Source organism: Crocodylus porosus, unplaced genomic scaffold (genome assembly GCF_001723895.1).
Source record: "Crocodylus porosus isolate Cpor-Errol unplaced genomic scaffold, CroPor_comp1, whole genome shotgun sequence".
In the NCBI taxonomy this organism is placed as follows: domain Eukaryota; kingdom Metazoa; phylum Chordata; order Crocodylia; family Crocodylidae; genus Crocodylus; species Crocodylus porosus.
In genome coordinates this window covers 127,124,572-127,137,673 of record NW_017728886.1, presented here as the reverse complement: position 1 = coordinate 127,137,673, position 13,102 = coordinate 127,124,572, and the positions used below count along the sequence as shown (strand labels likewise).

General features: G+C 47.2%; 1 long non-coding RNA gene across 1 annotated transcript in view; it reads left to right on the top strand.

Moving 5' to 3' along the window:
• The window catches only part of LOC109324510, a 14,361-nt gene extending 6,637 nt beyond the window's left edge, over positions 1 to 7,724 (top strand). The window contains exon 3 of the long non-coding RNA XR_002104942.1: positions 7,636 to 7,724. This is a non-coding gene — a long non-coding RNA (uncharacterized LOC109324510). The remainder of the gene's footprint in view (positions 1 to 7,635) is intronic.
• The last annotated feature ends 5,378 nt before the right edge of the window (positions 7,725 to 13,102 follow it).

The window sequence follows — 13,102 nt, the reverse complement described above, 5'->3', positions numbered from 1 at the left end:
GGGGGCCTCAGGGGGCTGGAGTGTGGGGGGGCTGAGGAAGTGGGCTGGGCGATTGGGGGTCCCCCCCCATGGTCCCCTCCCCCCTCCTTCAACCTCCCCAACCCCTTACTCACTGGCACCAGAGCCCTGGTGCTGAAACACGCAGCCTGGCCCACTACCTGTTTCAGCACCAGGGTGAGGGCCAACCATAGAGATGCTCTGGCAGCCAGAGCATCTCCATGGAGGACCCAGCCTCCAGTTGCCTCTGGCCATGGTCAGGGACTGTACCGTACCCTGCTTTTTTAAACATTGATTTTTTTAGACCCCTGGATATCCACACATTTTTTTATTCTCGCAGTGCCTGTTGCCTCACCTCAAAGGGGTTTGAGGCTGGGTAAGAGGCACATGCATGCTCATGTGGATGTACCCATGAAGTTCTTCAATCAGGAAAAGTGCAAAGTCCTGCACTTAGGACAGAATAATCCCATGCACTGGTACAGACTGGGGACCGACTGGCTATGCACCAGCTTTGCAGAAAAGGACCTGGGGGTTACAGTAGACAGTAAGCTGAAGATGAGCCAAAAGCATGCCCTTGTTGTGAAGAAGGTTAAGAGAATATGGGGCTGCATTAGTAAAAGTGCTGCCAGCAGATTGAGGGAAGTGATTTTTCCCCCGCCTACAGAAAGGATGTACACAAACTGCAGAGAGGCAAGCAGAGGGCAATGAAAATGGTTTGGGGCTGAGGCACATGACTTATGAGGAGAGGCTGAGGGAATTGGGTTTATTTAGTCTGGAGAAGAGAAGACTGAGAAGGGATTTATAGTAGCCTTCAAATACCTGAAGGTTGGTTTTAAGAGCATGAAGCAGGAGTGTTCTTAGTGGTGGTAACAGAACAAGAAACAATGGTTTCAAATTTCAGCAAGGGAAGTTTAGGTTACATATTAGGAAAAAGATTCTTACTAGGAGGGTAATAAAGTACTGGCACAGGCTACCCAGAGATGTTGTGGACTCTCCACCTTTAGAGGTTTTTAAGACTCAGGCAGACAAAGCCTTGGCTAGGATGATGGGGGTGGTTCTGCTTTGAATAGGGGGGTAGTTGAGGTAACCTTCTGAGGTCCCTGGCAACCCTTCTGAGGTCCTCTCCAACCCTAATTTTCTATTATTGTAATCATGTTCAATGGGCTGTGGAGGGATTTTGGGTGAACTGTTTGGAACCCCATTTGGTGCTTTTTGCCAAACATTTAAGGTTGTGACTCACTGGAAATCAATACATCATTGGGCATGGAAAAGAAAGGTGTAGCTCAGGTGTGGGAGTGAAAAGGAAGTCAAAGTATATTCAGTGTAGTGGCTCACCAAGACTTAGAAAACAGTGGGCACAGAAGGGGATTGTGCTCTATGGACATTACCATATATGTTATTCTGATGGGCTGTATTAACCTATCATTGTGGTATGTTCTCACCAGCATGTGTGTCTTATATGGGCCTAGGTTTTATAATCAAGCTCAAGGTTGACGGCATTAAATCAAGTTCATAGTTGGTTTCCCTTGCTGAACATATGCTGCTTTTGGCAGTAGTTTAGTGATAGGCAATGTATTTAATGTGATTTTCTTGTATGTGAATGTCAGGTGTGAGGATTTTTTTCTCATCCTGATTGGGGGAAAAACCTTGTCTTGTATTCAGGTATATATGCTAACTTTCTTACTGCAAAGCATTCAGCTAAGTCTTTAGCTGTTCAGGTTGTGAAATGGCAGAAGGCAAACAGGTGAATATTTTTGTATCTTTTTTTTTTCATCCTACACCAAAGCCTTAAACAAAAAAAAGTAATTATGTTACTGCTCACTATTGAGTTTGTACCACTGTTAACAACTAAGTTGTTCATTGCTTCATGTTAGGTAATTTGGAAATTATCTTTAAACTTCAAAACTATACTTTCTCTAAACTGGCAATGCCTAGAGTATGGAGGGGTTTGAAAGACATCTGGATTAAAAAATGTTGGAAGTTGAATGGGTTCATCTACACAAGATGCTAATGGTGCAGTAAACTAATTCTACTGAGCATTAGCACAGCACTAAAAAACCATGCTAATATGCAGTAGAATTAGTCTAGTGCCCATTAGTGTTACTTAAAAAGCATTGTTACATCCCATTGTATTTTCTCAGTTTCAGCATTCCATTTTTTCTGTCTCATTGAAAACAGAAGCTAGTAGACCAGACTTAAATTGAAAGCTAATGATGGAATCATCACAGATACAAGATGTCCTTATCAGGTCAAAAATATCTGAAGATTAATTGCCCAATTATGAAAGCCTAAGACAATATTGTACAAAAATGACACTTTTCCCATTAGCTTTTCCCCTCTCTTCAGGCATATGATGCTTGTTATGTGACTTATTGTGTAATCTTTTTAAGTAAGAATAGGAAAGAAAGAACTGAGTGTGTATATCACTGAAAATATTGAGCAAGCATAGATGACCTGGCAGTGACAGCACAAATGGATTTCAACCTTTGCCAGACAATATAAAATGTTAAGTAAATGTATAGCTATTTGTCCAAGCATCTGAAATCTGCCTGTCACTAAATAGATAGGACTCTTCCACACATGGATTTTCTCTTTTGTAAACAAATGGAATGAAGACTATGTGGGGTTCTCTTTACAAGACAGGCAGAAACAACATAGTGGCACAATGAACTGTAGAGTCTTCTCTGATTATTATTTCTAAACATTTAACTTCTTATTTCATTCCTTCTCTCTGTCCTCGTCAATTCTAGCTTCGCTGATTCTTCACTTTTTTCTGCCAACCACAGAACAACTATTAGCCATCTCCTCTTCCTTTTCACCTTGCTCCATGACTCCTGCCAATGGAGTCCTCAAACTGGGGTGGGGATCTGTGACCTGAATGCTTCTTATCTTCTGTTCTATGGATGAGTGCTCAGGAGCATGTTCCTTTTGGATTAAAACAAACAAACAACAAAGGATCTCAATTCTACCCTGGTCACTAGAGGTGGGGCTGGTTTTCAGAAATGGATTCCTTTCAGGGCCATCAGCTCATTTCAGCAGCAAGCTCATTTGTTCTCAAGCTCTGCTCTTCAATATTAACACTCTGTAGACTAATTGTCCAGGAGTGATACTGTGTACAGTATTGGGAGAAGTAAAAATAACCATTTCTCTCACTTTGCTCATGGAGTGGAGGGAAAAACATATAAAAGGAAATCAAACTGAAGTAATCTATGCTGTGGGTCACATCTATTTTCCATCTTTGGATCTACTTTAATGGAAACAGCAGACATGCCACCTGTCTCTGTCTTCCACCTGGAAGACTCTTCAGGGGTGAGGTTGTGGGAAAATGGTGATTGGTAAGGCAGAAAAGGTTCTTTCCTGCTAATCTCTCTTCTGCTACATCTCTAGATTATCAAAAAGGCATTTGTATTAAAGAGGCAGGGTGATACAGTAGATACATTAATTGTGTATTGGGAAACTGAAGTTCTCTTTCTGACTTCCTTCTCAATGTCTATTGAAACATTTTTGCAATGCTTCCCTTGCTTTTTTCCTTAGTATGTCAGTAATGATTTTTTGTTTGCTAGGTTCCTTGAAGGGGTAGAGCCTGTTGTTGTGCTGTAATAAAAAAAAAAATAGAAGTTGAAAAGATCCATACTTGCTAGTCAAAGATGGTTCCTTGTGTTTATAATGCTGTGAGAATTTTTTGGAGTTAAGGCTCAGGTGAGTCTTGTCTTAGACTGTGTCTCCCTGCATGATATTTTGGTTGGTTTATTACAGTGGCATTAAACCTTTTTGCCGCACAGACCAGATAAATGGCACAAATGTGGTCCATGGGCCAAATTAGACTTCGGAGCCCAGCACTGCTCCTCCCCTGCCCCACATGCTGGGATTATGCTCTAAGGTCTGACATCACTCCAACCCAGCTCTGCATGTTGGCACGGAGCCCCTGATCCAGTGCACAGGGCCCAGCGCTCTGTATGTATCTAGGAATTTGGCAGCAGGAGAGCAGTGACACTAGTCTCCCAGCACCAAATTTCCAGATCTGTATGAAATCCCGAGGGCTGCATGACATAGAGCTGTGTCCCAGATCTGGCCTGCAGGTTGAGGGTTAAGCATCTTGTGCTTTAGGTTACATATCTGCAAATTGTGGCAAATGTCTACCCAGCTCACAGTATCATGGTAAAGATTAATTATGGCTGGTAAAAACTATTAGGACAATTACTTAAAGAACTGCTTATTCAACAAACTGAGAAGATTCTGATGTAGCTGAGGAAAGCTGGTTATCCTCCCAGCCAAATGCATGTTCAAAATGTTCCTGATTGACCACTGAAGGGCATTTTAGTACCATGGAAACATATAGAAAATTATTAATGCTGATAGCAGAAAAATTACTAATATATTAGAGAACATTTTTTCTTGCTTAATTTTTAGTATCTGTTAAAAATGCAAAGCCAACACGTTTGGACTTTAATTTAGTATTGCTACAATATGCTTATGAAAATTAATTATAAATTTAACAATTTGTAGTAATACTGTAGTAAAAGTACTGGAATTTCCCATAAAATAGGCCCTTCTCTAAGCCATGATTAACAATGTTCTCCTTCAACATGCGTTTCCCCTAATTAATATTTATGAACCAGTTGCAAACAAAAAGGGTATATATTGCTTTCAACTTTCAGACTCAGGAAGGAGGACAAAGATAGGAAGAAAATGGGAATAAAATAAGAAGAAAACAGAAAAGTTATACAAGGATATACCAGTTTCTAGTAATCTATAATTATAGTGATGCAACTGAGCTGGTGCATTAATAAGAGCTCCCTGGTTCTTTTGGCAGAGGAGGCGAAGGGAACAGCCTGTGACACCCTTTTCAAAGGTAGAAGCTCTACCACCAGACATACTGAAAAAGCTGAGCCATACTCAGCCTAGTAAGATTCATATAGGGTATGTATACACATGCAAATGCTGTGGGGTGGGTTTACTCTAGAGTAATTACTTTAGAGTAAACTCACCCTGGGCAGGCATCTACACTTGTGAGGATGTGAGTACAGATTTGCTGCTCATGGCAGAAGTTTGCTCCTGCCCCCTCCAACCTTTCTCCCAGCCCCCTACAGCACCCAAAGGCTGTCAGGACGCACAGGGCCAGGTAACAGCTATCTCCTGGCAAGGCCTGGGAGACTGCTCCCTGCTCCTGGGACCTGCCTGCTGACAGGACAGGCTCCACCACCAGAGCCCAGGTGGGGTAATGTCCCCCTGCCTCAGCAGTAGGGAGCTTCTAGCCCTTGCTCTGTGATTGCAGAGTGGGGGCTGGGAGATTATTATCTCTTGGCCCTTCCGCTCTGAAATCATCGAGTGGGGGTTGGGAAATGATTGTTTCCAGCCCCAGCATCATAATCATGAAGCTGGGGCTGGGAACTCCCTGCTACTGAGGCAGGAAGACATTGTCCCCACCTGGGCTCCAGTGGTAGAGCCTGTCCTGGCAGCAGGCAGCTCCTAGGGGGCAGGGGCCAATCTCCCACCCCCTGCTGCCCAGATCATAGTATCATAGTGCTTAGGTCGGAAGGGACTTAAACAGATCATCAGGTCCAAAGCCCTGCCCCGGGCAGGAACGAGTGCTGGGCTCATAGCATCCTAGCCAAATATCTATTCAGCCTCCTCTTGAACACCCCCAAGGTAAGAGAGAACACCACCTCCCTTGAGTGTCTAGAGTTTGGCAGCCCTAACCATGAAGTAATGCCTCCTGATGTCCAGCTTGGACCTTTCTTCTAACAATTTGTGGCTGTTATTCTTAGTAATCCCCAGTGGTGCCCAAGGGAAGAGAGTCTCACCCAATTCCCCCTGCCCCCCCCCCCCCGGTGAATTTGTAAATGGCCACCAGTTTCCTTCTCAGACTTCTCTTGTGGAGGTTGAATAGATTCAGGCCCGTTAGCCTCTCTTTGTAGGGCTTGACCTGCTGCCCCTTGACCATGTGGGTAGCCCTCCTCTGGACCCTCTCCATGTTTTCCACATCCCTCTTGAAGTGCAGTGCTCAGAACTGGACACAGAACTCCAACTGTGGCCTGACCAACACCACATAGAGGGGAAGGATCACCTCCCTTGACCTGCTTGTGATGCATCTGTAGATGCATGACAAGGTGCAGTTAGCCTTACTGACTGCTTCCAAGCATTGGCAGCTCATGTTCATCCTGGAGTCAACAATGACTCCAAGATCCCTTTCTGCCTTTGTGTTGACAAGACGGGTGTTCCCCAGCCTATAGGAGTTTTGTTGGTTCCTTCTCCCTAGATGCAGTACCCTGCACTTATCTGTGTTGAATTCCATCCTATGCTTATCTGCCTACCTCTGTAACCTGCCTAGATATATTTGGATTCTGCCTTTCTCCTCCAGCATGCCCACCTTGGTGTCATCAGTGAATTTGGACAGCATGCATTCCACACCCACATCCAGATCACCGATAAAGATGTTGAACGGTACAGGCCCCAGGACCGAGCCCTGGGGGACTCCACTGCCCGCATCCCCCCAGTTTGAAAATGGGTGTGACCATCTAGCTAATTTGCCACCCATCCAACTGTGTAGGCATGAATGCCATTTTCACCTAGTTTTTTTTTTGAGAGAACATAGTGAGAAACAGTGTCAAAAGCCTTCTTAAAGTTCAGGAAGATGACATCCAGCTCGATGCCCTCGTCCAGGTGACTGGGAGCAAGTGTGTTCCCAGTCAGCCATCTATATGTATCCTATTGAACAGCATTTACTCATGAGGAAATTTGCTACTTGTATTTACAGGGAGCAAATTTACTTAGGATTACAGCAAATTACTGCACAGTAAGCATTTGCACATGTAGATGTTGATGTTTACTGCTCTGATTAATTTGTTCTAATCGCGAGTAAAGTGTCTTATATAAATGTATCTATGGAGTACCTCTTGCTGTGGTAGATCATCCTTAGCATTTGATTTGAACTTATGACTCCTTTTTATTCCATTCCTGTCAAGGAAAAGCACTTTATTCTTCTTGTGTAACAGGACATAAGCCAGCCCACTCTGTGTGTGTGTGTGTGCGTGCACGTGAATGAGACAGAATGGGAGAGAGAGAAAAAATAATCAAAGGCCATTAAATGTTATAGACTTTGCTGAATCAGTAACTTTACTCATCAACAACTTTCATGTATGTTGTGAATTTCCAGTGTGACCTGAAAAACCTTGTGAAGTTTGAGTGCACCAAAGGTATAGTCAGGTATATGCAGCTGCACAGTGTTTCCAGTAGGAAGCAGGATTTAACATATCCTGCTTTTATACAAATTAGCAACTGCAATTGCTCCTGTATGTGCTGAGGCAAGGGTGAAGGAGAACAGCTACCATTTGATGCAATAGGGGTCTGCTAGCATTTAGGGTGACAGATGGGACTATGGTGGTGATGGCAGGATTGGGCATGCTGAGGAGTGATGCAGAGTGTAGTGAAAGGTAGGTTGTGGCAACATAGGCTAGCATGCCAGTGCTTTCCTCTGGACTGCAATGTACCAGGGTATCTTGGGGTCACCTTGTGCCCAGTGCCACAGATTACATAGATTCCACAGACAGGCTGTTGCTCATGTGAAGTGATGACAGCATTCATTATTTAATGGCAGTAAAGTAGGAAGGCTAGGTACAGATGTTCAGAAAATCTGAGGTGGAATCAATCTAAATTACACCATTTTCTGTAAATGGCATAGTTTAGATAGGTAGCAAACACAACACTCATTTGCCCCTTGAGGCAGCAAGGGGAAGAGAGCCAATCTTAGACCAGGTTCTGCCATTTATAAGCAGAACTTTGTATGTTGAACTTCTGTTCTGTTATGAGTATAGACCGGCTTTGTGTGCTGGGCTTTTGTTCAGTTATGGGTATAGACTAGTTTCTGATCACTTATACCAGTAAAAGTGTAGGATATGTAGTTGGCTGAAGAGTACTTGTGTCAAAATGCCTAGGCCAAACCTTAAGCAGAGTGAGAGCCAGATGTCCCAATTTTCTTTGCCCCAAACTCCTGATTTTTCTGTCATATGAGCTGGCTTGGAAATGCTTTTACCTATCGTGAGGTGGTTGCAGCAGCATATGCTCCCATGACCTCCAGGCTTGATTAGTTAATGCAGGCAAGCAAATCAGTCAGTGAAAATGGAAATGGAGGCATCAGGAGGTGAGGGACAGGCTGGAGTGGGGAGAAAGGGGGTAAAATTGCAGAGGTACCTGGGGATCCAAGATGTCCAGCAGGTTGTAGTGTGTCAGAATTCCACTGTCTATATTGACTCCATGAGCTTCTGTACCTACTAATAGGAGGCTGATGAAGTGCAGTTCATAGGCCTACCTCTGAAAAGTGGTTTGAAAATTCAAACAAGCACCTAACTTCATCACCAGAACTGTCACCAACTTCCTACAGCTCAAAACACAAAACTTGCCAACTATCTCCAGTACCCCCACAAACTGCACACCAGAATCTAGCCAAGACAACAATATGCAACTACCTGTGGGGGCACAGGTACAAAAAAACTCTGTCTCTTAGGCCTGATCCTGAAAGGGAACAATTTACAAACCACTTTTCACAGCCGGGCCTATGAACTTCACTTCATCAGCCTCCTAGGAACAGAAACTCATGGACTCAATATAGGTTAGACAGTGGAATTCTGACACACTGCAACCTGATGGACACCTCCATTTCCATTTTCACACCCTCCACCCCCACCATACTCACGCACATCTCCCAGACCCATACATCCACCCACACCCCCTTATACAACCCACCATACCACCACACCCATCCAACACTTTCACACACCCCACACACAACCACACCTCCACACATCCCCACTCCACACCCACACATACACCCTACACCCATATATCAGGGCAGGGGAGTGTGTGAATGGGGTGGAGGGGGAGGTGGTGAAGGAGCTCAGCTGCTCGCAAAGCCCCACCGGGTAGGCACGGGACAGGCTGGTGAGGTGGGAACAGCAGCAGGAACCAGCGCACGCTTGGTGCAGCCCCCCTGGATAGGTGTGGGACAGAAACCAAGGGTGCCAGGCTTGGCTATCTATCCCCGTTCCCCTCTCTCAGAGGCTTCTCTTGCTATCCGCTGGTGACAGGTGCTTTTCTGCCCTTTGCAGCACACTGCAAGTCTGGCAGGCAGCCCTAATACCCCTCCCCTCACCTGCCCCCACCTCACCATACCCACACCTGACACACACACCCTCCACCCCCACCATACTCCCATGCATCTCCCACACCCATACATCCACCCACACTCCCTCACACAATCCACCCCACTACCACACCACCACACCCACCCAACACTTCCACACCTCTGGAGGGAATTTATTCCACAGTCTGGACACCCTAATTGTGAAGGAGTTTTTCCTGGAATTGAACCTGAAGCATCCTTCCAGGAGTTTGTATCCATTGGTCCTGGCCTTCCCCAGGGGTGCCCTAGTGAACAGTTGTTCACCAAGCTCCTGATGATAGCAGCTATCAAGTCTCCTCTCAAGCTTCTCTTCTATAGGCTAAAAAGGCCCAGGTCCCTCAGCCTTTCCTTGTATGGCTTGCCTTGTAAGTCCCTGATCATACTGGTAGCTCTTTTCTGGACTGTCTCAAGTTTTTCCACATCCTTATTGAAGTACAGTGCCCGGAACTGGATGCAATACTCCACCTGCAGTCTCACCAGTGCTGAGTACAGTGGGAGTATCACTTAGTTTTACATGACATGCATCGGTTGATGCATGCCAGCAAGTTGTTTCCCCTGCTGGCCACCACATCGGACTGTTGGCTCATGTTCATGTGGTGGTTAATTATTACCCCTAGGTCCCTTCCAGCTGTGGTGCAGGTCAGGCTGTAACCTCCAAGCCTGTAAGTGTGTTGATGGTTGTTTTCCCCCAGGTTGAGCACCTTACACTTGAAAGTGTATAACTTCATCTGGTTCTGGTCTGCCCAACTTTGTAGTCTGCCCAGATCCACCTGTATCAGCAACCAACCTTCTGGCGTGGCCACACTGCCCCATAGCACGGTGGCATCTGCGAACTTGGTCAGTGAGCTTTTCACTCCCCCATCCAAATCATTGATAAAGATGTTGAAAAGCATGGACCCCTGAAGGACACCATTGGTCACTTTTAAATCAAGATGACATGGATCCACTCATGAGAACTCTCTGGGTCCTACCCTGTAGCCAGTTTCCCACCTACTGAACCATAAAGCATCTTAGCCCACAATCCTCCAGTATTCCCACAAGGATATTATGGGATACTAGATCAAAAACCTTTTGGAAGTCTAGGTATAAAACATCTACCTTGTTCTCATGTCCAGGTCGTGAGAGACCTGGTAGTAGAAGGAGATGAGATTGGTAAGACAAGATGTACCTGCAACAAAGTCATGTTGGCTGTGTTTCAGAATCTTACCTCAATTAGGCTCTGGAGCAGTGAGAGACATGAGGGTGAGAGCCCGCTGTGCCCCACTCCCCTGAAACTCCCCAGATACTCTCCAGCAGCTGTGAAACCCCCCACTAACCCCAAGCACAGCCAGAGGTAAGCAGGGCCCCTGGTGCGAGGCAGTTAACCCCTTAGTGAGTGGGAGGAGTCGGCTGAGTGGAGCCGGGCTGGGTCTCGCCCTGCCCAGGCACCTACTCTGCCCAGCCCCCCAGGGAGCCACACTACCAGAGCCATGCGAACAGGCTGCGCAAACAGGTACACTTGTCTGCCTGTGTATGAGTTAGTGTGGAGTTCGCACAGGAGGGTGCACGGGAGGGCCTGAGGCCCTGCCTGCGAGCCCCTCCCAGGGTAGTCAGTCCCAGCTGTAGCCAGCCTACCAGAGGCATGACACGGATGGGCATGCGCTGGACCCCAAGGGTCCTCTTGGGCTCTGCTGCCCCCCCGCTGGCACCTCAGAGACGGCCACTCAGACAGAGCCCATGGCTCCAGGCTCCACACAGATGGAGCCTCTGGCTCTTGGCTGCAGGGGCTGCCGGTCCTTTTTTCAGGCTCTGGGGCCCAGGAGCATGGCCACCACCCCTTGTGGGGTCTGCTCCTTTTTGGGGTCTCTGGCACACCATTTAGAGGAGCTCCAGGCCACAGTCCAGAGACTGCGTGCCATCAGGGACTGTGAGCAGAAGATCGACTCCTACTGTGAGGCCCTTCTCCCCCAGGAGGTGGAGGGTAGACCACGGTCTTCTTCCAGGACAAAGGAGGACTCTGGGACCTCCCACTCTGTCCTGTCAGGAGCATAGACCAAGGTGGTCAAGGGCCCAAAGGCCCGCTGCACCAAGGCCCCTGCCCCGCTGAAGCTTAGCAACAGGTATGCAACTCTTGCTGCTCCAGCAGAGCCTGCTGAGTTGCCAGCTCCCACAGGCAACATGGGATCAACTGCAGCTACTGCCCCCACTCTCCCCAAGACAAAACGTAAGGTAATTGTTGTTGGAGATTCCATCCTGAGGGGGACTGAGGAGATAATCTGCCTCCCCAACCCCTTAGCTTGGGAAGTCTGCTGCTTCCCAGGGGACTACATCTAGGACATTGTGGAGAGGATCCCTAAGCTCCTCCAGCCCTCAGACCACTATCCCATGCTCCTTCTTCATGTGGGCACCAATGACATGGCTCGGAGTGCTCCCAGCTGGGTCATGAGGCACTACAGGGATTTGGGAGCAGAGCTAAAGGGTCTTTGATCCTCCCAGTCTCAGGCTATGGGCTGAGGAGGGAGAGGAGGATCAACATAGTGAACCAAAAACTGTGGCGCTGGTGTCATTGGGAAGGCTTTGGCTTCCATGACCACAGCCTGCTCTTTGACGAGAGAGGCAGTGAGCTGATGGGAAGAGATGGCCTCCACCTCTTTCCACTGGGGAGGAGGCTTTTCTTAGCCAGACTGGCTGACCTGCTCCACCAGGCTTTAAACTAAGCCCGTTGGGGGATGGGGGGACTACTGCCACTGCTGGTCCACTGAGCAAGCCTTGCAAAACCAGCAAGCCTAGACACTTAAGGGAGCCCACCTCTGCCCCATCCATGGTACAATCTGTGGGCAAGGAAAGAGTCCCAATGGGGACACTTACCTGTCTGTAAACAAATGCCAGGAGCTTGGGGAATAAGCAGGAGGAGCTCGTCCTTCTGCTTAATGCAAATAATTATGATGACATAGGGATAACAGAGACCTGGTGGGACTCCACCCATGACTGGACCACGGGTACAGCTGTCTATACACTGTACAGTAGGGATCGTGTAGATAAAAGGGGCGGGGGTGTAGCTCTCTATGTTAAGGAAAGCTACACGTCCCTGCAAGCTGATATTGGCGACCAGGGTGGACGACTTGAGACCCTCTGGGTTAAAATCCATGGGAAACATGGAACAGGAGACACAATGGTGGAAGTCTACTACAGACCTCCTACCCAAAGTGAAAAGCTTGACCAGGAGTTTCCCTGGGAACCGGCTGAGGCTGCATGCTCCAGGACCATGGTTGTCATGGGTGAGTTCAATTACCTGAACATCTCGTGGTAGGATCATTCAGCAAAATCTGAGTGGTCGCAAAGCTTCCTCTTATGCATGGATGACATCTATCTGACTCAAGAAGTCTATGGCCAATGAGAGGTAAAGCACTGCTCAACCTGGTACTGGCTACAGTCGATGACCTAACTGGTGACCTAGTGATGGATGGGAAGCTGGGTGACAGCGACCACAAGCTGATCACCTTCACCATCTGCCATAAAGCTGGCAGGTCTGTCAGCAACATGGAAGTCCTTGACTTCAGGAAAGCCGACTCAGGAGGCTTGTCAGTGAGGCCCTAAGAGACCATGACCCCAGGAGTGGTTGCTCCTCAAGGGAGAAATTCTCAATGCACAAGTGAATTCTATTTCATCTCAGAGGAAAGGCAGCAATGGAGCACAGCAGCCCCTTAGGCTCTCCAACTATCTGGCAGACCTCCTGAGGCTAAAAAGAAAAGCCTACAAAGGATGGAGGAAAGGATTCACATCCAAGGAGGATTATTCTGCACTGGTCTGGTCCTGGAGGGGGCAAACCAGGAAAGACAAGGCTGCAACTGAACTCAAACTAGCTTTGAGCATCAAGGACAATAAAAAGTCCTTTTTCAGATATGTGGGGAGCCAGAGGAAAAGCAAGGGCAACATTGGACCCCTGCT